Source organism: Equus caballus, chromosome 7, assembly GCF_041296265.1.
Source record: "Equus caballus isolate H_3958 breed thoroughbred chromosome 7, TB-T2T, whole genome shotgun sequence".
NCBI lineage: Eukaryota > Metazoa > Chordata > Mammalia > Perissodactyla > Equidae > Equus > Equus caballus.
The window spans coordinates 55,438,018-55,463,096 of NC_091690.1; the positions used below are offsets into that span (position 1 = coordinate 55,438,018).

General features: G+C 40.2%; 1 protein-coding gene and 1 long non-coding RNA gene across 2 annotated transcripts in view; one reads left to right on the forward strand and one right to left on the reverse strand.

Annotated features, from left to right (window-relative positions):
- Positions 1 to 13,619, forward strand: part of LOC106783437 (uncharacterized) — a 46,549-nt gene extending 32,930 nt beyond the window's left edge. The window contains exons 5-6 of the long non-coding RNA XR_011440650.1: positions 12,219 to 12,468; positions 13,429 to 13,619. This is a non-coding gene — a long non-coding RNA (uncharacterized lncRNA). The remainder of the gene's footprint in view (positions 1 to 12,218; positions 12,469 to 13,428) is intronic.
- Positions 1 to 25,079, reverse strand: part of HNRNPM (heterogeneous nuclear ribonucleoprotein M) — a 357,001-nt gene that overhangs the window by 106,658 nt on the left and 225,264 nt on the right. The gene's annotated exons all lie outside the window — the stretch shown is intronic.

Consider the following 25,079-nt stretch of genomic DNA (forward strand, 5'->3'; position numbering starts at 1 on the left):
CAGTGCAGATTACACAGCAGCTGCTCCCCCCCCTCCAGTAGAAGCAAGTGGGAGCAGTAACTGAACTCTATCTCTATGCGAAGGCACAAATCCATGTCATCAAGCAGTATGAAAAAATATATTAAATCTCCAGAACAGAAGGAAAATGACAAGTACCCAGAAAACAATCCTGAAGACACTGAAATCTATAACCTAAATGACAATGAATTCAAAATAGCCATCATTAAAAAACTCAATGAGTTAAAAGAGAATACAGATAGACAACTCAATGAGTTCAGGAGCTATGTCACAAAAGAGCTTGATACCATAAAGAAGAACCAGTCAGAAATGATGGAGATAAAGAAGACAATGGAAGAGATTAAGAAAAATCTGGACTCTCTGAACAGTAGGGTTGATAATATGGAAGACAGAGTTAGCAATTTGGAAGATAGGAATATAGAAATGCTGTAGATAGAGGAGGAGAGAGAACTAAGACTAAAAAGAAATGAGGAAACTCTCCAAGAAATATCTGACTCAATTAGGAAATGCAACATAAGGATTATAGGCATCCCAGAGGGAGAAGGGAAGGAGAAGGGGGCAGAAAGCCTGTTCAAAGAAATAATGGCTGAGAACTTCCCAAACCTGGGGAGAGAGATGGAACTCCATGTAACAGAAGGTAATAGATCTCCAACTTTATCAATGTAAGAAGACCAACCCCAAGGCATATAGTAGTGAAGCTTGCAAAAGTCAACGACAAAGAGAAAATACTAAGAGCAACAAGGCAGAAGAAAATAACCTACAAAGGAACCCCTGTAAGGCTGTCAGAAGATTTCTCAGCAGCTACCTTACAGGTTGGAAGAGAGTGGAATGATATATTCAAAACTCTGAAGGACAAAAACTTGCAGCCAAGAATACTCTATCCAGTGAAAATATCCTTCAAATATGATGAAGAAATAAAAACTTTCCCAGATAAACAAAAGCTAACATCATCATCGCCACAAGACCTCCCCTACAAGAAATGCTCAGGAAGACCCTCATACCTGAAAAAACAAAAAAAAAGAAAGGGGTTACAAAACCCAGAGCAAAGGAGATAAGTAGAAAGACAAAATCAAAAAGTTGCAGCTCTCCATCAGAACAAGTTAGCAAAGGCTAAGTATAACATTAAAGATAAAAGGAAGGGAAACACCAAGAATAAATATAATCTTGTCATTTTAACCACAAACTCACAACACAAGAAGGAAAAGAAATCTGACAATAACAACCTAGAAGGGGAAGAGGAAAGGGATGGAACGGCTTAATCTAAGGAAATAAGAGGCTATCAGAAAATGGACTATCTCATCTATGAGATGTTTTATACAAACCACATGGTAACCACTAAACAAATATCAAGAATAAAGACACAAATTACAAATAAGAAGAAAGCCAGTATAGAAAACTACCTACCTGAATTGGTAGTCCAAAAATCATGGGACGAGAAACAAAGGAAAAGCAAGAGAACTGGAAAACAAGTGATAAAATGGCATCATTAGGCCCCCACATTTCAATAATCACTCTAAATGTAAATGGATTGAACTCTCCAATCAAAAGACACAGAGTAGCAGGATGGATTAAAGAATAAGACCCAACAATATTCTGCCTCCAGGAAACACACCTCAGCCCCAAAGACAAACACAGACTCAGAGTGAAGGGATGGAAGACAATACTCCAAGCTAATAATGAACATAAGAAAGCAGGTGTTGCCATACTTATATCAGATAAAGTAGACTTCAAAGCAAAACAGATAAAGAGAGACAAAGAGAGGCAGTTTATAATGATAAAAGGGACATTCCGCCAAGAAGACATAACACTTATATATGCACCCAACACAGGAGCACCAAAGTATGTAAAGCAACTATTAACAAAACTAAAAGGAGATATCAACAACAATACAATAATAGTAGGGGACCTCAACACCCCACTAACACCAATGGATAGATCATCCAGACAGAAAGTCAACAAGGAAATTATAGAATTAAATGAAAGACTAGACCAGGTGGACTTAATGGATATATATAGAACACTCCATCCAAAAACAGCAGGTTGCACATTCTTCTGAAGTGCACATGAAACATTCTCAAGGATAGACCATATCTTGCTAAACAAAGCAAGCCTCAACAAATTCAAGAGGGTTGAAATAATATCAAGCATCTTTTCTGACCATAATGCTATGAAACTAGAAATCAACTACAAGAATAAAGCTGGGAAAGGGGCAAAAATGTGGAGACTAAACAACATGCTACCGAACAAACAATGGATCATTGAAGAAATTAAAGGAGAAATCAAATATCTAGAGACAAATGAAAACATGCCATACCGACACATTTGGGACGCAGCAAAAGTGGTCCTAAGAGGGAAATTCATTGCAATACAGGCTCACCTCAATAACCAAGAAAAGTCTCAGATAAGCAATCTCAAATGACACCTAACAGAATTAGAAAAAGAGGAACAAACAAAGCCCAAAGTCAGTAGGAGGGAAATAATAAAAATTAGAGCAGAAATAAATGAAACTGAAACAAAGTGACAGTAGAAACAATCAATGAAACAAAGAGTTGGTTCTTTGAAAAAAATAAACAAAATTGACAAACCCTTAGCCAGGCTCACTAAGAAAAAAAGAGAGAAGACTCAAATAAATAAAATTAGAAATGAGAGAGGAGAAATCACAACGGATACCAAAGAAATACAAAGGATCATAAGAGAATACTATGAAAAACTATATGCCAACAAATTGAACAACCTAGAAGAAATGGATAAATTCCTAGACTCTTCCAACCTCCTAAAACTGAAGCAGGAAGAAATAGAGAATCTGAATAGACCAATCACAAGTAAAGAAATCAAAACAGTAATCAAAAACCTTCCCAAAAATAAAAGTCTAGGACCAGGTGGCTTCTCTGGATAATTTTACCAAACATTCAAAGAAGATTTAATACCTATCCTTCTCAAACTATTCCAGAAAATTGAGGAAGATGGAGCACTCCCTAACACATTCTATGAAGCTAACATCTCCCTGATCCCAAAACTAGACAAGGACAACACAAAGAAGGAAAACTACAGGCCAATATCACTGATCAACATAGATGCAAAAATCCTCAACAAAATTTTGGCAAACTGAATACAGCAATACATTAAAAAGATTAGGCACCATGATCGAGTGGGATTTATACCAGGGACACAGGGATGGTTCAACATCCACAAGTGAATCAACGTGATTCACTACATTAACAAAATGAGAAACAAAAACCACACGATCATCTCAATAGATGCAGAGAAAGCATTCAACAAGATCCAATATACATTTATGATAAAAACTCTCAATAAAATGGGTATAGAAGGAAAGTACCTTAACATAATAAAGGCCATATATGACAAACCCACAGCCAACATCATATTCAATGGGCAAAAACTGAAAGCCCTCCCTCTGAGAACAGGAACAAGACAAGGGTGTCCACTCTCACCACTCTTATTCAACATAGTACTGGAGGTTTTGGCCAGAGCAATTCAGCAGGAAAAAGAAAAGGAATCCAAATATGGAATGAAGAAGTGAAACTCTCGCTGTTTGCAGATGACATGATCTTATATATAGAAAACCCCAAAGAATTCATTGGAAAACTATTAGAAATAATCGACAACTACAGCAAAGTTGCATGGTATAAAATCAACATACATAAATCAGTAGCATTTCTATACTCCAACAATGAACTAACAGAACAAGATCTCAAGAACACTTCCCATTCACAATTGCAACAAAAAGAATAAAATGCCTTTGGGTAAATTTAACCAATGAAGTGAAAGACCTATACAACGAAAACTACAAGACTTTCCTGAAAGAAATTGATGACTACATAAAGAGATGGAAAGGCATTCCACGCACATGGATTGGAAGAATAAACATAGTTAAAATTTCCATACTACCTAAAGCAATCTACAGATTCAATGCTATCCTAATCAGAATCCCAATGACATTCTTTACAGAAATAGAACAAAGAATCCTAAAATTCATATGGGGCAACAAAAGACCACGAATTGCTAAAGCAATCCTGAGGAAAAAAAAACAAAGCTGCAGGCATCACAATCCTTGACTTCAAAACGTACTACAAAGCTACAGTAATCAAAACAGCATGGTGCTCATACAAAACCAGGTGCACAGATCAATGGAACAAAATTGAAAGCCCAGAAATAAAATCACACATCTATGGACAGCTAATCTTCGACAAAGAAGCTGAGGGCATACAATGGAGAAAAGAAAGTCTCTTCAACAAACGGTGCTGGGAAAACTGGACAGCCACATGTAAAAGAATGAAAATTGACCATTCTTTTTCACCATTCAGAAAAATAAACTCAAAATGGATCAAAGACCTAAAGATTAGACGTGAAACCATAAGGCTTCTAGAAGAAAATGTAGGCAGTACACTCTTTGACATCAGTATCAAAAGGATCTTTTTGGACAACATGTCTTCTCAGACAAGGGAAGCAATAGAAAGAATAAACAAATGGGACTTCATCAGACTAAAGACCTTCTTCAAAGCAAGGGAAAACAGGATTGAAACAAAAAAACAACCCACCAATTGGGAAAAAATATTTACAAGTTATATATCCGACAAAGGGTTAATCTCCATAATATATAAAGAACTCACACAACTCAACAACAAAAAATCGAACAACCCTATCAAAATATGGGCAGGGGATATGAACAGACATTTCTCCAAATAAGATATATGGATGGCCAATAGGCACGTGAAAAGATGCTCATCATCACTAATCATCAGGGAAATGCAAATCAGAACTACACTAAGATATCACCTTACACCTGTTAGAATGGCAAAAATAAACAAAACAAAAAGTGACAAATGTTGGAGAGGTTGTGGAGAAAAAGAAGCCCTCATACACTGTTGGTGGGAATGCAAACTGGTACAGCCACTATGGAAATCACTATGGAGATTTCTCAAAAAATTGAAAATAGAACTACCATATGACCCAGTCATCCCACTCCTGGGTATCTATCCAAAGAACTTGAAATCAGCAATTCCAAAAGTCCCATTCACCCCAATGTTCATTACAGCATTATTTACAATAGCCAAGATGTGGAAGCAACCTAAGTGCACATCAACTGATGATTGGATAAAGATATGGTATATATATATATATGTGTGTATATATATATATACATACATATACACACACACACACACACACACACACACACACAATGGAATACTACTCAGCCATAAAAAAGGATAAAATCGTCCCATTCACAACAACATGGATGGACATTGAGGGTATTATGTTAAGTGAAGTAAGCCAGATAGAGACAGATGAACTTAGTATGACTCCACTTATATGTGGAAGTTAAATATGTAGACAAAGAGAACTGATTGGTGGTTACCAGAGGTAAGAGGGGTGGGGGAGTGGGCACAAATGGTGAAGTGGCGCACCTACAACACGAATGACAAACAATAATGTGCAACTGAAATTTCACAAGGTTGTAAACTATCATAATCTTAATAAAAAGTAATAAGTAAAAGTAAAAAAAAATAAAATGCCTAGAACATTGCTTGACATATAAAAAGCAGTCAGTAAGTGTTATCTATTATTATCATTATTATTTTTTAAGCGTTACTCTGGATAATGTTTCCAGAGCTCTGCAAAGTGGATGAGTAAAGCTCAGGCAAATTATAAGAAATGAACCCTTTGCCAAGTGTGTGTAGGAGAGAGAAAAAGTAGAAGGAGCATCTAGAAGATAAATTCCTTTAGCTCTTACCATGAAGAGGGGGATGGAATTCACATCCTTGGATTTTCCCTGCCTCCTCTCTAGGGATATGGTAGGTACACAAACATGACTGTAGAGTGAGTGAATGAATGAATGGCTGAGAACTGAATGAACAAATCAGTGAATCATTGGTAATGGAATGAGCTAAGCAGCCATGTTCCTTTTAACAGTCTTTGGTGCTCAGTTTATCATACTTCACCCAAGCACATATGTCTACTATGTTCTCGTCTCTTACAAGTTAAGAATATTGTTGGTCACTGTATACCACCCCCATCTTCCTCCCACACACATCTAAAATGGGATTCTCAGTTTGTGGCTGTGCTCTCCGGGCTTTGTGATTCTGCCCAAAGTCCTTCATGCTCCACAGGTCTGCCCCTTCACTTCCCTTCTCCAGGAAGGAACAGCAGGGACCCCACCTGTCTGTCCTAGAGAAAGCTGATGTTATCAGCAGGTCCTGGCAAGAAACAAAGATGGCATCATGTGGCTCTGCTTTCCAGAAAGACTGGGGAACAATCACAGGCAGACTGGGACATTCAGGAGTAGTAGGACTGAATTTTCTTGCGAGAACTCTTGGAGTGAAGTTTCATGACGGAGGGAATTTTCATGTGAGGCTAGAGTTAGCATACCAGCTGCATATTTCTGTTCTGTATTGACTCTAAGATCAGCCCTGTTTTTCTGACGTGGCATCGACATAAAGCACAATGGGATAAGACGGTGTGCAGGGTATAATCTCAGAAATCTTTCAGGAATGACCTGGTACAGGGACTTCCCTTCAGTTTTTCTAATGCACTGGAAGTGGAAGGAGCCCATGCCTGCAATTTGGTCAGACCAAAGTAGGTAACAACAATTCAGCTGAGCATAGAACACAGTGAATTTGGACTATAGCAATTGTGACAATCTATTGCTATACTCAAGTGCTTTTTCTTATTTCTTTCAACCACCAAGGAGGAAGTGACAACCTAGCACAAAGGGTGAAAAAGGAGGAGTTGTTTACAACTCGATCCCAAGGCGCTGCATCAACTTGTCAAGTGCTTCACTGCCCCACTCACTTAATGACACTTATTGTTACTTACAAAATTTGCAGATGGTGCAATTGGAGGATGTAGAGTTACCCACATGACTGACAAGCCCCGTCAAAAGTTACCTTGACACATTGAAACCAACAAAGTAAACTGCAAGGGAGGTCAGTGTAAAGTCCTACCCTTAGACCCAACCATCAACTGCACAAAGGAGGCTGTAGATTACAGCAATTCAGAGAGCTGGCTTGGGTCAGACACCCCTGAGGTGAATCCCGCCACTTAAAGTATTGGGTAAATTATTAGGCCTCTAGGAGCCTCCAGTCTTCTCTAATTTGGTTAATTATACTAGCCTTGAAAAATTAAGGATTCTATAAATTAACGCTTATTAAATGCCTGGAACTCTAGTAAGTACTCAGTTAATTGGTTCCCCTCCCTCCTTCCACCCCCGACTGCCTCCTTTAACCCTCCCAAGCTCCAAGGGAGCTCGCACTCTTGTAATCTCTGCATCAGGAACAACGTGAAGGGAAGCTGGGGTCTGCCCCATCTAATTTCAGGATGTGTTCTGTTTCATTTCCTTCTAATATTTACCTGACTTAGGATTTTGACCCTTGGCCAGTGTTCGGCCTATTGACCATCTCCATCCTTATTCTTGACCTCCGTCTCCACACCGTTCTTCCTGATGTGTCCTTGGTACTTCCAGGGTCTCTCCCTGTGGAAGAAGTTATGAGGCGGCCAGCGCTTGGGACTAATGCTCGCACCACTTTGGTGATTCTTTGCAGTCTCTTGCCGAGCTTGTTTTAACACCACCTCCAATAGCTTCCTCTCCCGCGGCAAAGAGGAGGACAAATTGGGGGTGATGGTGGTGAGGTGCGACTTGGCAGGGAGAAGGGAAGGGAAAGAAAATACAATTGCAGCACAAGTAAGGCACTTATGCAATTTTGTAATTTCTATAAATGCAATTTCGGACAACATAGGCAATTGAAATCCACAATTATAGCTTAAGTAATAGTATCTTCCTTTAGAAAACTTTTACTTAGATTGCATAAAAACATTTGTCCCAGTTATCTTATCCTAAAAAAATGCATGTGGTGAGGGACTGCATGGCCCAGGAGGCAGTATTTGGGATTGGAAATTGGAGGCTTGGGTTCCAGCTGTGGCTCTGCCATCGACCTTCTGTGTGGCCTTAGGTAAATTACCCTTTCCAGCTTCAGATGTGTCGTCTGTCAACTAGAGATAAGACCACGAGCTGCAGTGCACAAGGCTTAAATGAGAGAATGTGTATCAATTGCCCACCACAGGGCCTGGCGCTCTGAACAGCCCGCTTTACGGGTCTGAGCACCTTTGTTAATAAATCGAGGATAATGAGGGCTTCTTGAGACCTCACTGCTGCTGAAAATGAAGAGATGCTTTGAAACAGGGCCTCTGAATATAAAGTGTTCTTGGGGTTCAACACAGGAAGGCCAGCTTGCACACAGCCCATGCTCAGCAAACTTTTGAAGCCAGTGACGATGAGATGACAGAATCGGGGGGACTCTTGGTTTGGTGCCCCTGAGAAGTGAGACCTTTGGGAGGAGCTCCCTCAGCTCTTTGGGTGCCTGCTTCATCCTCATTTATGTTCATGTGATCTCAAAATCCAAAAGGAAGTTGTGGGCTTGGCCACAGTTCACTGTGCTGTCCTGAACCAAGTTAAAACCATCCTCCTGGTTTCCAATTTTGCAGAAAGAAGAGACAGATCCATGGGGCTGCAGGAGCTCGGGCCTGGGGTCGCAGCAGGGGGAACATGGGTATAAAAGGCATAGAAATTAAATCTGAGGCCTGGGAACCCCATGGAGTCAAGGAGCAGTCTTGTCACTTCTTCCTGGCCTTGCACCTGGCACAAAGGTGGACTTAATAAATATCTGTGCCATGAAAGACAGCAGGTCCTGAGCTGGTGGGAGTGGGGGGACACTTTGAGAAATCAGTAGAGCTTAATTCTGCTATCAATTTTATAATTTTGTAAGTACTACATTCAATTACATATGGGGCATGGCCAACCAATTTTGGCAACTTAGGTTTTATTGATAATAATGGCCATAATTTATTAAAAATTACTTATAAGTCTGGCATTGTGCTAAGCACTTTACATATATTATTACATTTAATACCGACTACAATGCTGTGTCAAAGCAAACCCCATTGGTTACCTACCCTTCAGCCATACCTAACTCTTACTTGGTAACTAAACCCTGAATTTTTTTTTTTTTCTGAGCTGCAGTGTGCCTAGCTCCAGGATATGAATTCTGGTTGGTCTAAGGCAATAATAACAACCCTATTCCCCGATTTCCCAGGTCCCTTGTTGTAAGACTTGCTGTGTGCCCTGCTTCTGGCTGATAGGATCTAAGGGGAAATCCAGTACAGGGACTACTGAGAAGTCTTCTATTTTCCTGTTAAGAGGAAAGATGTAGCTGCCTTGAATATAAATGTGATATTTGGAGCTATAGCAGCCAATTTGTAAGCCTCAGGCAATAAGAATGAGGGAAAGAAAGAATCGGGGAGATATTATTGAGGCACTGAACCAACGCCATGAGCTCCCACTTCCAGAGCTCTTAAGTGAGGAAAACTATTCCTGTTTGTTTAAGCCACTTGCCTCAGGTTTCTTTACTTGCAACTAAATGATGCAAACTGTATGCTATAGAATACTATCATTTTCATTTTTGATTGAGAATATAAATGTAAGTAACTGGCTCAAGGTCACACAGCTGGTAAATTGTGCTAAATTCAAATCTAGTTCTATTCAAATTTAAAGTCTGTCTTCTCAATGACTATGCTATGTTTAAACTATCAGTGTTGTTAATATGAGTATGTTTTTCAGCCCCTAGGAACTCTAAAGAATAGAACAACACAACAGCTGAGAAGAGGAAAAGCAGGCTTCCCAGAGCCTTTAATGTGCCTGGGGCCCAGGCCTCTCTGAGTCTGGGATGCTGATCTTCAGTACGAGGCTGGAATGGCCCTGAAGATTTATTTGCTATCATGTCTGGGAGCTTCTCCAGCAGCTGAAGCAGACATGGGCTGAGGGCAGGAAGGGAGCAATTGCGATTGAGGTTTTGATGTACAGGCTCTGCTGGGTTGGTGAGGGAGCATAGAGCAATGCGGGGGAGCTAGTCTGGAGGCTGGTTTGAGACCCAGCCTTAACACTGACTTAGTGGGCGCTGGTCATCCAGCTACATCCCCGCCCAGAGTCAGGGAACATGGCAACTCAGCGCAGGTGTGACAGGAGACAGAGACTGCCACTTGCTTGCAGCATTCTTATCACGTAAACAGAAAGAAGGGAGGATTTGCCTGAAAACCATACCCCAGCACGTGCAGGTAGTGACAGGAGGCTGTGGGCCTGCCTGAGGGCTCTGGGAAGCAGCTGGATCCTGCAGTCCCAGCGTTTTCTACCAGGAAATGAGGACAAGGACACTGTCACTCACCCCCAACTACGTCTAGGCACAGGAGAACAAAGATGAGTATGTTTCTGTACAATGTGCCAGACTCTGAATTGGGTACTCCAGGCATATTATTTCATCTAATTCTCACTACAACCCAGTGCAAGTAGTTGTTAATAATCTCAAGTTGTCAATTTTTAAAAATTGAAGCTCCAAGAGATTAAGTAACTGTTCCAGTCTGCACAGCTAGAAAATGGTGAAGTTGGGATTCCAGCCTGGGTCAGTCTCTTTCCAAAGCCTGTGGCTGCTACACCCGCGCTCAGGATGCTCAGGGTGGAAAGAAACTGACGTCTTTCTTCCTGCACTGCAGAAGGAAGGCAATTAGCGGTCCATGGTTCCTTGCGTTTGAGCTCTGCAGGTGAAAGGATTGATGACAATTCTAGAATTAATAGCGCTTGGCAGCTGTCACCTTCCCTAGACGGCAGGGTTAAGAAGAGGAGTTCTGAAAACCTGGGCCAGTGGAGGCGGCTCCTTGGTCTGAAATCAGGATGGTTCTGATTCAGACGGTCGCCTACAGATGCATTTTCCCCCTGTGTTTCTTTAGTACCCGGGAGCTCTGACCCCGACCTGTGTCTAGGGACAGACTGCGGTGGAGGCAGAAAGGACTACTTGAGTGTATCAGCTCTAAGGATGAGAGCAGAGGCAGCAGAGCAGACATAACTGAGCACCCCCGAGGTCGGGCGTGGTCCTCGAGTGGTTTTTCTGCTTCGTTGATCAGATTCTTTAAGGCTCCGAGTTCATTAAACAGAATCTCCATTCCATGTCCCTGAGTCCCTGTGTGGGCTTGGTTCCTACACCACATGGCCGAAGCCCGCCAAGATGGATGACACGTCCTCCACAGGCAGGCCCCTTGCCACCCACCCTGTCCTGAGCGATGTCTGCTGAGATCACGGGAATTCATCTCTCGCACCAGGAAGCCTCGGCGGCACCGCCCTCCCTTTCTCCTTCACCAGACCCCTGCCTTGTGGGCCCTCCGGCCCTTCCCTTTGGGGCCCTCTGTTCCCTGCCCTGAGCTCCACGCCAGCTCTCCCAGTGCCTCTGGAGCAGACCCGCTCCACTCTGCCCTGCCCCTCACCGCTCCCCTCAAAGCTTACCTGTGCTGCCCTGAGAGTCCCTTTCCAGCCCAGAGCTAGCCGGTGTCCGTGCCCCTGGCTGTCCCTCAGCACCACCCTATCCTGAAACTGACCCCTTTCCAATCCTCCGCCTACTTCCTGACCCCGCCTCTGCTCCCTCAGGGTTCAGGGTTCCAAGTAGGAAGGGCCCGGCAGGAGGTCCTTTGGGAGAGAAAGATGAGAGAGACTGGAAGGGGTCAGGCTAAATGGGACTCTGGATCCACCTCTGCAAAGACTGTTGTTACACACAGTTGTTTCCAACATACTGTTGGATTTGGGTTACAAGAAGGGTTAAACTACCTAAAAATTTGTTTTTCACATATAGACGAGTGTGTACTTTCTTAAGTAGTTTTTCACAGTGCTTTTTAAAAATATATACTGCTTAAAAAATGAAAAGTCAGCAATAAATGAAGCAGAAAGAGTAACAGTATATTTATAGAGCTTGTTTCATATGCTACCACTATTAAAATATCCAGATGTACCATTATGGGACCAAAATCTACTCAGCGTATATTGAAGCGAATGCTTCCCAGCTGTACCATTTCACATTCTTTGCACTGAATTTTGAGTCAGAAAGCCCTGACATTAGGTCTTCTGTGCAGCATTTAGGACTAGTGCAAGCCAGCCTGATCATGCTGGTTAGGAACAGCAATATTGTTTTTTTAAAAAAATTATTGTTAAAATATCCCTTGTACCTAGAAAAGTTCAAAGTAGTACAAATTGAGGTAAATGAAAAACTAGTCTTTTAAACTTTGCTGCCTCGCCGACCAGTCTAACTCCCTAAAGGCAAGCACTTTGAACCATTTCTAACTTTACTTCTTGTTTTGGTTATTACCAGAATTGTAGATGAGTGACCTCCTACTTCCCGACCGTCAGAGATGGTGAATGTCAGTCATCTGCACCCTCCTCCACATTATCCCATGAGGAGACCTGCCTGTCAGCAATGGAGACGTGTGCGGCATTGTATCTCAGGACCCAGAGCCAGGCTCGGCGTGCGGAGGGCATTTCATAAGGAATTGTAGGATAAACTAAACCATATACTCAAATATGTATTTCTGGGTCAGCAGCCCTGACACAGTCATCCCTGGGTAAGTGGGCCTCTCAGAGCTGATGCATGATCTTCCTTCTTCTGCGTCAATCACAGTATATCATTTTTACAAGATTATGCCATTTGAATTCTGTTCTGTACCTATAATTCTGTCTCTCATGTTTTGTCTACAGATCGACTCCAAAAAATAAAATGTCACCACCAATATTATAGTTATGCATTTTTCACTTTTTGCTGAACCGTGTACTAATGAGCTTATATGCACTAACTCTGTGCAGTTGAAAGCAGAAAGTTCAAGTTCCCAGGCCAAGTCAATTCTCCTCTTTTTTTTCACCATGCCATTTTAGTTTGCTTCGTCTTTGCACTGGGATCTTCTCATTTGTTTGTTTTTCCTGGAATTTCTAATTCTTTCTTTTTTTTTGTTGAGAGAAACAAATGACTTCCTTATTAAATTATTAGATCCTTCCAGGTTTTAAAAACTATGCATTGAGTGAAATCCATTTTTTTCTTAGAAATAATCATCTCGGAGTCCTTTGACTTCAAATTCTAATTTGGGACAATTGTTTTATAAAGTCTCTGTAAAATTGTCATCTAATATGTCTTTTCATTATATCCTTGGAATAATTCTATTATTTTCATAGACCTCCCCACATCCATTTTTTTTTTTTTAAGATTGGTACCTGAGCTAACAACTGTTGCCTATCTTCTTTTTTTTCTGCTTTTTTTGTCCCCAAATCCCTCCAGTATATAGTTGTATATTTTTTTTTAGTAGTGGGTCCTCCTAGTTGTGGCATGGGATGCCACCTCAGCATGGCCTGATGAGTGATGCCATGTCCCTCTCCAGGATCTGAACCGGCGAAACCCTAGGCCGCCAAAATGGAGTGTGTGAACTTAACCACTCAGCTACAGAGCCAGCCCTACATTTTTTTTCTTAAATTCTTCCTTTTTAGCTTCATTTTTCAATTTTCAAGTAAATTCTCAAGTCTTTTTATTTTTTCAGAGAGACTGTGATAAACTCTGACTCCCTGCTGTTCTGGAAGGAATTTAGTCCTCTTGGTGACTGACTGGAGCAGGAACTGCCTTCAAGGAGGCCTCACATGTGGATCTGCCATAGGGCAAGCACACCTGGAGAATGACTTTGGGGGAGTGACCTTGGATTTGCTCTGTCTGCAATAAACATTCTGGAACGTGTTGAAGTCATAACAAGTTACTCACTCCTGGTGGGCTGGCAGGAAAGAAACCAGAGTGGGGAATAGGGTTCAGTACAAAAAAAACACCAAATAGAGCTTTTGAATGGAATGCTCACCTGAACCAGGTGGTAGAGCAGCAGCTGTGTGCCTCCAGGAAGATGTGCAGGCCAGAGAGTGTGCACTCTGACTGGGTGTGCTGCTGGCCTGTGTGCTGTGTGACTGTGAGTTGTACCTTCTATCTACATGGAGGGACCCAGGTGCTTCGCTTGTGTCTGCTGCCTCTCTCCATCCATCTCTTGGGACAGCCGTGTCACTTGATGTAGTGTCACAGATTCCATTTTCTCAGCACCTTGGAGGCCTTGCTAGATTGTATTCTAGCTTCCAATATTGATGATACCATGTCTACAGTTGACCTGATATTTGTTCCTTTGTAGTTCATCTATTTATGTGGGCTTTATTTTTCTTTATGGCAGCTTTTAGGAGTGTTTCTTTATCCTTAGTGAAATTTTACACCGATGTATCTGTATACATATCTTTTTTCATTCCTTCTGCTTAGCTTTTGGGGGACACATTTCATTCTGAAGATCTGGTCTTTTTTTTTGGCTTGGGGAAATTTGTTTTTTTCCTTCCTCAGTGATGTACTCTTTTCATTTACTGGGTTCAGTTCTTCAGTCTGATACACTGGTTTGGTGCTTCATGTCTTTTCTCTCATGTTTTGTATCCTTTTTCTTTTGTTCCATGTTCTTGACAGTTTAATTTTATCATCCAGCCCTACTACTAAATTTTTAATGCAGAAATCACATTTTTAATTTCCAATCAATTATTTTCTGAATGCCTCGTTTTCAGCAGCCCATCATGCTCCATTAGTGCAGTATCTTCACAGATACCTGAAGATATTAAGAACCATTTCAAATTTTCCTTCTTTTCCTGAATATTCTGTTTCCTCCAAGGTCAGATTTTCTTTTTTTTAGAGTTTGTTTTGAACTAGTTTCTTGTTTTGTTTTCTCATCTTGGTCTTTCTTTTTTAACCTGTTGATTTTCCTCAAAAAGCTTGTGATCCTGGATTTCCTTTGTATTTATGAAAGAAAGACTAGGTCAATTAATAGAGACACTGTCATAGGTTTCCTCTACCATTTCTCCAGTACCTGTGTTCCCAAATGATGAGGGCTGGCCTTGAGCTCTACGTACTTGTGCAGAGCATGTTGAGTGAAAGATTAACACGTCGGGTATGTTTATGGGCAGCAGACAGGCAGACTCATCCCCACCTCCATCCTTATGGTAAAAGAAGGACAGATTTATTCTAAGATAGGCAGCAACTCCCACTGAGAGGCCTGGCCTCTCCAAGCGGACTCTTTCTTGAAGAGCAGGGCTCAGGGTTTGTGCTGGGGGAAAATACTGCTACTGCCAATTGCTCTGTGTCCTTAAGGACTGGTGGTAGGAACAGAGAGAGGTATTTGAGTAACTGACTCCCCTGTTCAGGAGCTTAACTGTGCTAGTTATGGCCCCACATCTCTCTTCCACTCTCAGTATCTGCTAATTCAGAGCTTGGACCTACTCTGAGTCTCCATTCGGGAGGGTAGCTCCCTCGCCCACTGCAGCCCTCTCTGGAGAGCGTTCTGCTGTCAGCTTCCTGTGTTCTGGTGCATCATCCTTATGATCCTTCCTGCTTTGTGTCCCCTAGAAATTCACTGAAATATCCACTCCACTCATCCATTTCCAGACTCTCTTGCTCTCAGAGCTGTTGTGAATTTATTCTTTTTTGTAATTCTTTCCTGTTACTTCAATGGGGTTCACGTGTGTGATCAGTTTGTTATTTTGAACTGAAAGCCCAAATTTAATCAAATACATAAAGCATCTAGCATGGTGTCTGACATATCACAGGCACCAATAGGTAGCAGCTATTGAAATGCTGTTATTAAGCTTGAATTGTCAAAATATTTCTATTTATATTGAACGAAATCTACCTCTTTATAACATACAATCAAGTTCTGATTCTGCCTCTGCAATCATGTGAAATAGGGGCCTTCATCCTTTCAGACAGGAGCCCTTCAGCTCACATCTATTGTGTGTTTATATCCACTCTCCTCCAGGATAAATATTCCTAGTGCTTGCGACACCTCCTCATTCAGGCAGATTCTGCCTCTTCTCTTCATTCTGGTCATTCTCCTCTAGACAGATTTCAATATCTGAACAAGTCAGTCTGTGAAGGACATTTAAAGGGAATGGTAGAGGACACCCCACACTTTGGCTCCTTCACAACTTCTAGAAGTTTCCAGGAACCTTGGAAAACTAGAGCAGATGCCTGATGCCTTACCTCCTACTTAGTATCTAAATGATTCAATTGTCACTCTCTGCCATTATATTGTGATTGCAGAGGATGAGGATCACATATGTCTTGTCCATCACTGAGTTCTCAGAGCATAGCACAGCACCCCCTATAGATACACAATAATATTTGTTGAATGACTACATTGTGCAGTGAAGCTAAAGAGCTCCAGACAAATGGCATATCTGCTGTCTCAGCTCTGCCAGAAGCAGGAGCAGGTGCTTGGATAAAATCACATAACATTTATTTACTGTTTTGTTTACCATTTATATAACTTTATGGGCAAAGTGACCTGACTCCTTTATCAGAAATCCATTTGTATCTAAATAAAACTGTGTGATAGAGCTATTTGATCTCAGGATCACTGTATGTCAGTGAAAGAAAAATACTTACAAGAAGGAATAGAAGTGAGGTCCAGGGAAAGGGGAAAGTAGCAGTATGCCCAAGGTCACATCCTGCCAGTGGGTTCCAGAGAAGTTGGTTTAGAGCAGGACATTTTCCTCTCGGGGCCAGAAACAAAGAAACAAGCTGAACCAGGAACTGTCTGGGAAAGTGACGGAGAATCAGGTCTGCCCAACTGTGGGAGTGAAGGAAGGGCTCAGAGCCAGGATCTGACTGGAGAAGTCAAAACTGGCTGTGGACCGCAGTGAAGAGGAGGGCAAGCGGCGCGGTCTAGGGCTGTTGTCTAGAATGCTGGTGCATGTTCTTTGCGTTAGCAGGTTGACTGGAGAGTGTCAGCGGAGTTATTTACCTCACCATCCTGGAGTGGGTCAGCCCAGGTTTAAGGGCTGAAGTGGAAGGAATGGGCTAAAATGAGGTTGTCATCAATTCGTAAATGGAAAACTCATCTAAAAAGCATTTGATGTCAGAGTTTCTTGAGCCCTCCAAAGTGCCTGCCGTGTACAAACACCAGGAGCTATTTTTCCTTTCTTGGGAAATTTATTGTTACTTAAAAGAAAGTATTTTTTCTCATGTCAGATGACTCCATAGTTGGATAAGAAAATTATGAAAACTATTGAAAATGATTAAGGAATAACTACTTAATTGTGTCTAAAAATACCAGCGACCCAATTTCTAGAAAAGAACCCAGGAAAAAATAGCCCCTTTTGTGTTGGTCTGGAACAAGTGAGTTCTACACAGTGAGCAAAAGTACCACCGCCAGCTGTTACTGGGGCACTCTTCCAGGTATTACACAAAGTGAAAGAGTCTCCCTTCTCTGAAGGCAGAACCACGTCTGATTCACCTAGGAAGCGTACATATTAAACACACAACAAATGTTGGATGAGTAAAAGCATACCTAGTCTCTGCTCTTTTGTTCCAGAAATTTCCAAACAGATTACATACCAGGGTGAGTATCATTCTAGGACATCATAGGTGAGTAGGCGTCATTCATTTATATGATTTAAGAGGTCAGGAATTGTGGATGAAATTGGGTTTGATTTTTCTCATCACTAGTGACCTATATCAAAGGCAAATTTAGATTTTTACAGAGTTTAAAAACCCAGGTTTCTGTGACCCCAGGTGGAAAATAAACTCTGTTAAATGTTTCTCACGTGAAATTCTTCTTGAATGTGGATTTCTTTGATTACTCCTGGAAAATCATTTATTCATTATCTCATTTATTTACTCACTCAACAAATATTTATTAAATACCTAATATGACCCAAGTGTATAGGTCCTGAGGATATAGAAATGAATGAGGCACATCTCTGTCTTCAAGGACTTCATAATCTAGTGAGGGTGGTACCTACAAACAAGCAATGCAGGATATCATGTATTTCTAAAAGAGATGTATGTATAGGTGCTATGGAAACACAATGGAGGAAATAACTAATTCTGGCTGGATTGAGGACAAAGGGTTAGGAAAGACTTCTAGAAAAGGTCACATCTGAATTAAGTATTGACAGAAAAGCCAGAGTCCATTGGGTGGACAACATGTAGATGCTATCACATGCAGAAGTGTGACATGCAAAGGCCTAGGGCAAAAAAGTCATGAAGCAAGAACTTGAAAAGGCTGATGTGTGACGTATACATGGGGAAGTAGCAGGCACGTGGTGGGAGAGGGAGGCAACGTCTAAATTATGAAGGAGGTTGAAGGCCAAGCCAAGGAATTTAGACTATTCTTTAGGCAGTGGGGACCCGTTGAGTAATATTAAGCAGAGAGTTCAGTGTTTAGATTTATTTTTAAGGAAGATTAGTGTAGTTGCTTTAAAGGGCATATTAGAGATGACGAGGCAATGATTGGGGATAAAGAAAGAGGGAAAAGAATTCAATAGATATTTAAAATGTAAAGGTATTAGTTTCCTAGGGCTGCTGTAACAAAGTACCACAAATTTGGTGACTTTAAACAAGAGAAATTTATTCTCTCACAGTTCTAGAGGCTGGGAGTCCAAAGTCTAGGTGTTGGCAGGGCCATGCTGCACCTGAAACCCGTAAGGGAGACTCTTTCCTTGGCTCTTCCTAACTTTGGGTGGTGGCCATCAATCCTTGGTGTTCCTTGTCTTGTAGCCGCATCTCTCCTGTCTCTGCCTCCATCATCACATGGCGTTCTCTCTCTGTGTCTGTGTCTTTGCTTGGTGTTTCCCTCTTTTTTAAAAGATACCAGTCACTAGGTTAGGGCCTGCCTTAATGACCTCATCTTTACTTGCCTATATCTGCAAAAATTCTGTTTCCAAATAAGGTCACATTCACAGGTACCAGGGGTTAGGACTTCAACATATCATTTTGGGGAACAAAACTCAAGCCATAATAGTAGGCCTAATAGTACCTGGCTTGGAATTTGGCTGATTGAAAGAGAGGATGAGGTAGAAATAGGGCTTGAGGGATCCCCTATGTTATTGGCTTGTGTCAATAGTGATGCTATTAACTAAGATGGATATATTTAGAAAGAAATATTTTGAGCTAAGGAGTTGTTTGCAAATGTTGAATTTGAGGTATCAGTGGGATATTCAGTTAGAGATAGCCAAAAGGCTCTTAAATATAAGAATTTGGGTATTGGTAAAGAACCACAGGTTAAAATTACAATTTGGATGTCATCGCTACAGAGAATTATTGACCCTGAAAGTGCAAAAAGTGTTTAAGGATGAGAATATCTATTGCGAAGAGAAGTGGGCCACGGCAACTAGTTCATTCTTATGAACTAGTGCTGTTTGGTGGCTCCCAGTGAACCACATTTCCTCGTAATCATACTCCTGTGTAGTTCTCTCCCTTTCCATTTCTTCTGGCTCTGTGATGTGCTCTAAGCAATAGAATGTTGTGGAAACAATTCTGTGCCAGGTTTAGGACTAAACCTCTTAAGGATCAGCAGCTCTCCTTTGGGGCTTAGGGTCTGAGGGAAGCCAGCTGTTATTCAAGAAGACTGAACACCCTGTTAGAAACCCAACATAGCCATGTGGGAAGCCCTCATGGAAAAGAACAGAGGACCCTGGCTAACAGCCACAGCTGAGTTCCCAGTCAATAGACAGCAGTAGCTGCCATCCATGTGCGTGAAGCTGTCTTTGAATTGGGTCCTCTAGCCACTATTGAGCCACACCGGCTGAGGCCATGAGATAAACTCACGTCACCAAGCGCTGCCCAAATTTCAGAATAGCGAGCAGATGAATAGAACAATGGTATTTTAAGCCACTAAATTTTGGAGTAGTTCATTATGCAGCAATAGATATTCCCAAACAAGTGTGTCCCTTGACTCATGTGTATGTGAACTTGTTTATCTCCATAGACATTTACTTACCTGTATTTTTGAAGCTATTATTTTTTTCCTTTTGAGACTCTGATAGAAACAACTTGAGCGGAAGACACTTAGAGACTCAGGAAGATGAATCCTCTTAATGACTGTGATCAGTTGCATGTTTTTAAATAGTTTGCTGTTTATAGACCATTGTTCAGTATCCTGATGTTCCCTTTTAAAGTGTTATGTCTAAAATCTGTATTGTCTGGGAAATGGAATTATATGTGCCAGTTCTGTTAATGTTTATACCCTTTATGTTCCAGGGAAATTATGAAGAAAATTTGAAATAAGGAAAGAAATGAAAGCAAAAAAGAGTTTCAGAAGCAGGAAGGGGCCTAATGTGCCTCCATTTACAGGATCTTTCAGTGACCCTCTGTTCTATATGTGTGACTCACCTTTTGTTGAAGTTGGTTAACATCTATTCTTCAGTTCCTACAATTCTTTCAGTTCACCTGGCAACTTGAAATATTATGTCTCGTCATATCACTCTTATTTAATTGTATTGCAGTGTGTGGCCTCAATGAAAAGAAATACACAGGATAGAGCTTGATTTATAATTCTGGCCTTTACCTGATCTTCTCCTCATTAAACTAAGAAAATGTCCTCTGACCAATATTGCTGTTGGATAGGAAAAAATAAAATCGTTGTTCAGAGATACGCTATCCAAAACTGTCACCATTATTCATCTGCAACTATTAAAAATTTAAAATGTGCCTAATCTGAATCGAGATCTTCTGTAAATTTAAATACACACATGATTTCAAAGATTCAGTATGAAAAAAGATTGTAAAATATCTCCATTTTTTGTATTAATTATCTCAATTTTTGTATTAATTACATGTTGATATAATTTGGGTGTATTAGACTAAATAAAATATATTAAAATTTTATCTGTGTCTTTCACTTTTTTGTGTGCCTACTAGAAACTTTAAAATTACTTATGGGATTCACATGTGTGGTTTGCATTATATTTATGTTGGACAGTACTTGTCTATAGGGCTGTGTTAAGGATAGAGGTTATAAATAGAGATGCAGATTGTATATTCAGGCTGATATCACAATGATATTATGGGTTTTCACATCAACTGGGGCCCTTGATTGTGGCCTGACAATCTTGGGTAACTTCAATGGCTAGGCCAGACCCTTCTATTCTAACTAAACTATCAGTGCCTCCACTGGCCCCGCCACCTTCAGCAATGCCCTTCTACCCCTACTTTGGGAAAGTTAGAAGCCATCAAAGAGGTACTTTCTCAACTTCTGGCCACATAACCTACAAACTCTTTTTAAAAATATTGTTAGGTAATTAACTGTCTAAGCAAAAAATACAGACATAATGAGTTGAGAAGCCTATAACATATAATGAAGTAAAATGTATGACAGCAGTAGCACAAGGACCAGGAGGAGGAAAACGGAAGTGTTCTACTCCAAGTTTCCTTGACCATAATAACATGACTTAAAGGCAGACAGTGACGAGTTAAAGATGTATACTATAGAATCGACAGTGACCTCAGAATAAAAGGTATAACTAACAAAGATGCATACTATGAACTCTAAAGCAATTATGGAAAAAACACACTGAGATATAGCTAATAAGCCAATAAATTAGATTAAATGGAATTGTAAAAAATATACCGTATAAGAGAAAGTAGAAAAGAGGAGAAAAAGTACAAAAACAGATGGAATAAATCAAATGGCAAGATTGTAGACTTAATAGCAACCATCTATTCACAGAAGATGTGATCGTTTACGTAGAGGGATGCCAAGGAATCTAAGAAACAAAAAACAAAAGAACTGCTAGAACTGAAAATTAGATACCAAGGTTGATACAAAGACAATGTATAAAAGTCCATTATATTTCTATATACCAGATATGACAAAATACAAACTGAAAAAAATATAATTTACAATAAAATCCAAGAAATACTTCAAGGTAAGTTTAATAAAATATGTGTAATGCTTGTTCAATGAAAACTATATAACATTACTGAGAGGAACTAAAGAAGACTTAAACAAATGGAGAGATACACCATATTCATGGATTGTCTTCAAATTGATCTATAGATTTATAGAACCAAAGCAATCCCAAGAGAAATCCTCCAAGCCTCTTTATAGAATTTGATAAGCTGAATCAAAATTTATTTGGAAATGCAAAGGACCTAGAATAGCAAAAATCATTGAAGAAAAACCTTGGAATAGAGGAGTTATACTAACTTAAAGTCTGGCTCTAAAGCTACAGTAATTAAGACAGTGTAGTTGTGATACAAATATCGATCAACAGGACAGAATAGAATCCAAAATGAACCCTCACATATATGGTTAATTGATTTTTTACAAAGTTGCCAAGGTAATCCAATGGAGAAAGGATAGTCTTTTCAACAAATAGTGCTGGAACAACTGGATATACTTATGGAAAATAATTAATTCTGCACTTTATCTCACAACATACACAAGACTACCTAGAAATAAATCATAGACCTAAAAGTAAAAGCACCTGTTATAAAACTTCCAGAAGAAAATATTTACAACCTAGTGGCAAGCAAAAATTTCTGGATAGGTAAATCATAAAAGAAAAAGTTGATAAATTGGGCTTTGTCAAGATGAAAACTTCTGCTCTTTGAAAGATATCATTAAGAAAATAAAAAAGGAAGCCTACAGACTGAGAAAAAAACTTCCACAATACATAAATCTGACAAAGGACTTGAACCCTGATTATACAGATAATTCTTACAACTCAATAATAAGAAGACAGGCAACCCAGTAAGATATTGACAAAATATTTGAATAGATAGTATACCAAAAAAAGATACGTGAATGTCCAGTAAGCTCATGAAAATATGCTGAATACCAGTCATCAAAGAAATACAAGTTAAAACCACAATGAGTTATCGCTTCTCACTAGACTGGCTAAAATCAAAGAGTCACAATACCAAGTGTTGTCAGGGATGTTGGGAACCTGGAAGTCTCACAGTTACTAGTTGGAATTTAAAATAGTGCAACCAGTTTGGAAGTTTCTTATAAGTCTTACACTTACCATGGACTGAGTGATTCTACTTCTAATTCACACAGAAACAAAAAGTTATGCTCACAAAAAGAACGTACTACGCAAATTCTCAGAGCAGCTTTATTTATAATAGCAAAAAACTGGACTCCAGATAAACATCCAAAGGTAAATCCATGAACAAACCGGTATATTTATACCATGGAATACACCTCAGCTATAAATAAGGAACAATCTCATACATGCTAATGTCAAACTGTTCTCCAAAGTGATTGTATCACTTTGTATCCTACCAGCACTGTATGAGAGTTTCCAATGCTCTATACACTTACCACACTCGGGATTTTTAGATTTTTGTCAGTCTGATGGCTATAATACTTAACAGTGTTTAAAAAATAGCGATAGTACAGGAATCTGCAAATTCATGGGAGAGAACAGAGAGCCCAGAGATAGACCCACACTTTGCTAAGACCTTAGCAAATGGCAGAGACAGTATAACAAATACTGAGAAAAGGATGGACTATCTAATAAATAACACTATAAGACTAAAAATAACATTAATCCCTCTTTTATACCATAAACAAGATGAATACTAAATAGAAGAAAGACTTCAATGTGAAAATCAAGACTTTAAACTTTTAAAAGAATATGTAAATGAGTATTGTTATCACATCAGAGTACGGATGGAGTTTTTGATCAGACAAAGAAGGTGTCTGCCTTAAAGGAAAGGATTGTTATATCTGACTACATCACAGTTGAAACTTTTCTCTGGCAAAGAGTGCTATAAACAAAAAGGAATTTAGACTGACTTAGAAATTTTTTTCAACATATTTACTGACAAACTCTTTCAAATCAATAATAAAAAGTAGAAAAGGGGGCTGGCCCTATGGCCTGGTGGCTAAAGTTCCATGCGCTCCACTTGGTAGCCCGGGTTCATGGGTTTGGATCCTAGGTGTGGGCCTACTCCACTCACCAGGCATGCTGTGGAGGCATTCCACATACAAAGTAGAGGAAGGATTGGCATAGACGTTAGCTCAGGGCTAATCTTCCTCAAGCAAAAAAAATAAAGAGGAAGATTAGCAACAGATGTTAGTGCAGGGAAAATTTTCCTCACCAAAAAAAAAATCAATAGAAAAAAATTGGACGATTCACACAGGAAACCCAAATGACTACATAAACACATGAAAAGATGTTAACCCTCCTTGGTTAATAATCAGAGTAATAAAAATTAAGACAACCCTATGATATAATGTCCACCCCTCAAACTGGTAAGTATTTTCAATTTGATGATCACAGGGGACTGGTTGCAGGGGACTCTGCTCTGATAGCAAGAGACTGGTCCTCATTCTTGAGGTCTCAGTCCAGGGGACCCTAACCCTACAAAGACTTCTCAATTCTCCTCTGGCTCCGTGCCAGAATTGTTTCTTTGCTTTGTTCTTTACTGTTAACATCTATAGCTTTTCTCTCTGATTTACCATTTTTTGTTGGTGTATCGTCTTTTTTTTTTTTTAAAGTATGCTTTTTGGGAGGAAGGTTGGCCCTGAGCTAACATCTGTTGCCAATCTTCCTCTTTTTTTTTCTCCTCAAAGCCCCAGTGCATAGCTGTATATCCTAGTTGTATGTCATTCTAGTTCTTCTATGTGGGACGCTGCCACAGCATGGCTTGATAAGTGGTGTGTAGGTCTGCACCCAGGATCTGAACCCTCGAACCCTGGGCTGCCAAAGTGGAGCCTGTGAACTTAACCACTGGGCCACGCAGCCTACCCCCTGTATCTGTCTTTCTGACTAAACCATAACACGTGGAAAACACGTGAGACAACATCTTTACTTCTTGTATCCCAACTACTGGCAGTGTGCAGGGCTTGTCATGGGCTTACAATGAATGTTTGCCGCATTGAATATGAGCCTTCTTTTTCCTTCCAGAAAAGCAGAGATGCCAGGCACCAACAAGTTAATCTGCGTTTTTGTAGTCTGGGCTTACGAATTATAAATTATGGATGAATCTGCTTCAGGAATCACATTGAAAGATGCCAGGGAAGAAGTTGGTTTATTAGAAATGAATGCACGGAACGTTTCTATTGCTTATCTGCATTCTCCAACACCCTGTACTTACTCCAAAGAACATTTTCTCCTGCTGAGAAAGACTATGGAGAAAAATGATATGAGGCTGTTCGGGCATCAGGAACATTTCTATCAGGCATGAATAATTTGAAACTTATTTGGAAATGTCTTCCACTTTAGCCAGTGGGTCCTGAGGCCAATTTCATATTAACTTTTAAAAAAATACCAGACAATGATAGGGACTGGAGTTGTTTTAAATTAATTAAGACAAGGTCCAACATGGCAGAGGAAATTAAAATCATGGCTTTGCTCATCCGTCTCCCGCATGGAATTGTTTTGCAGATCTGAT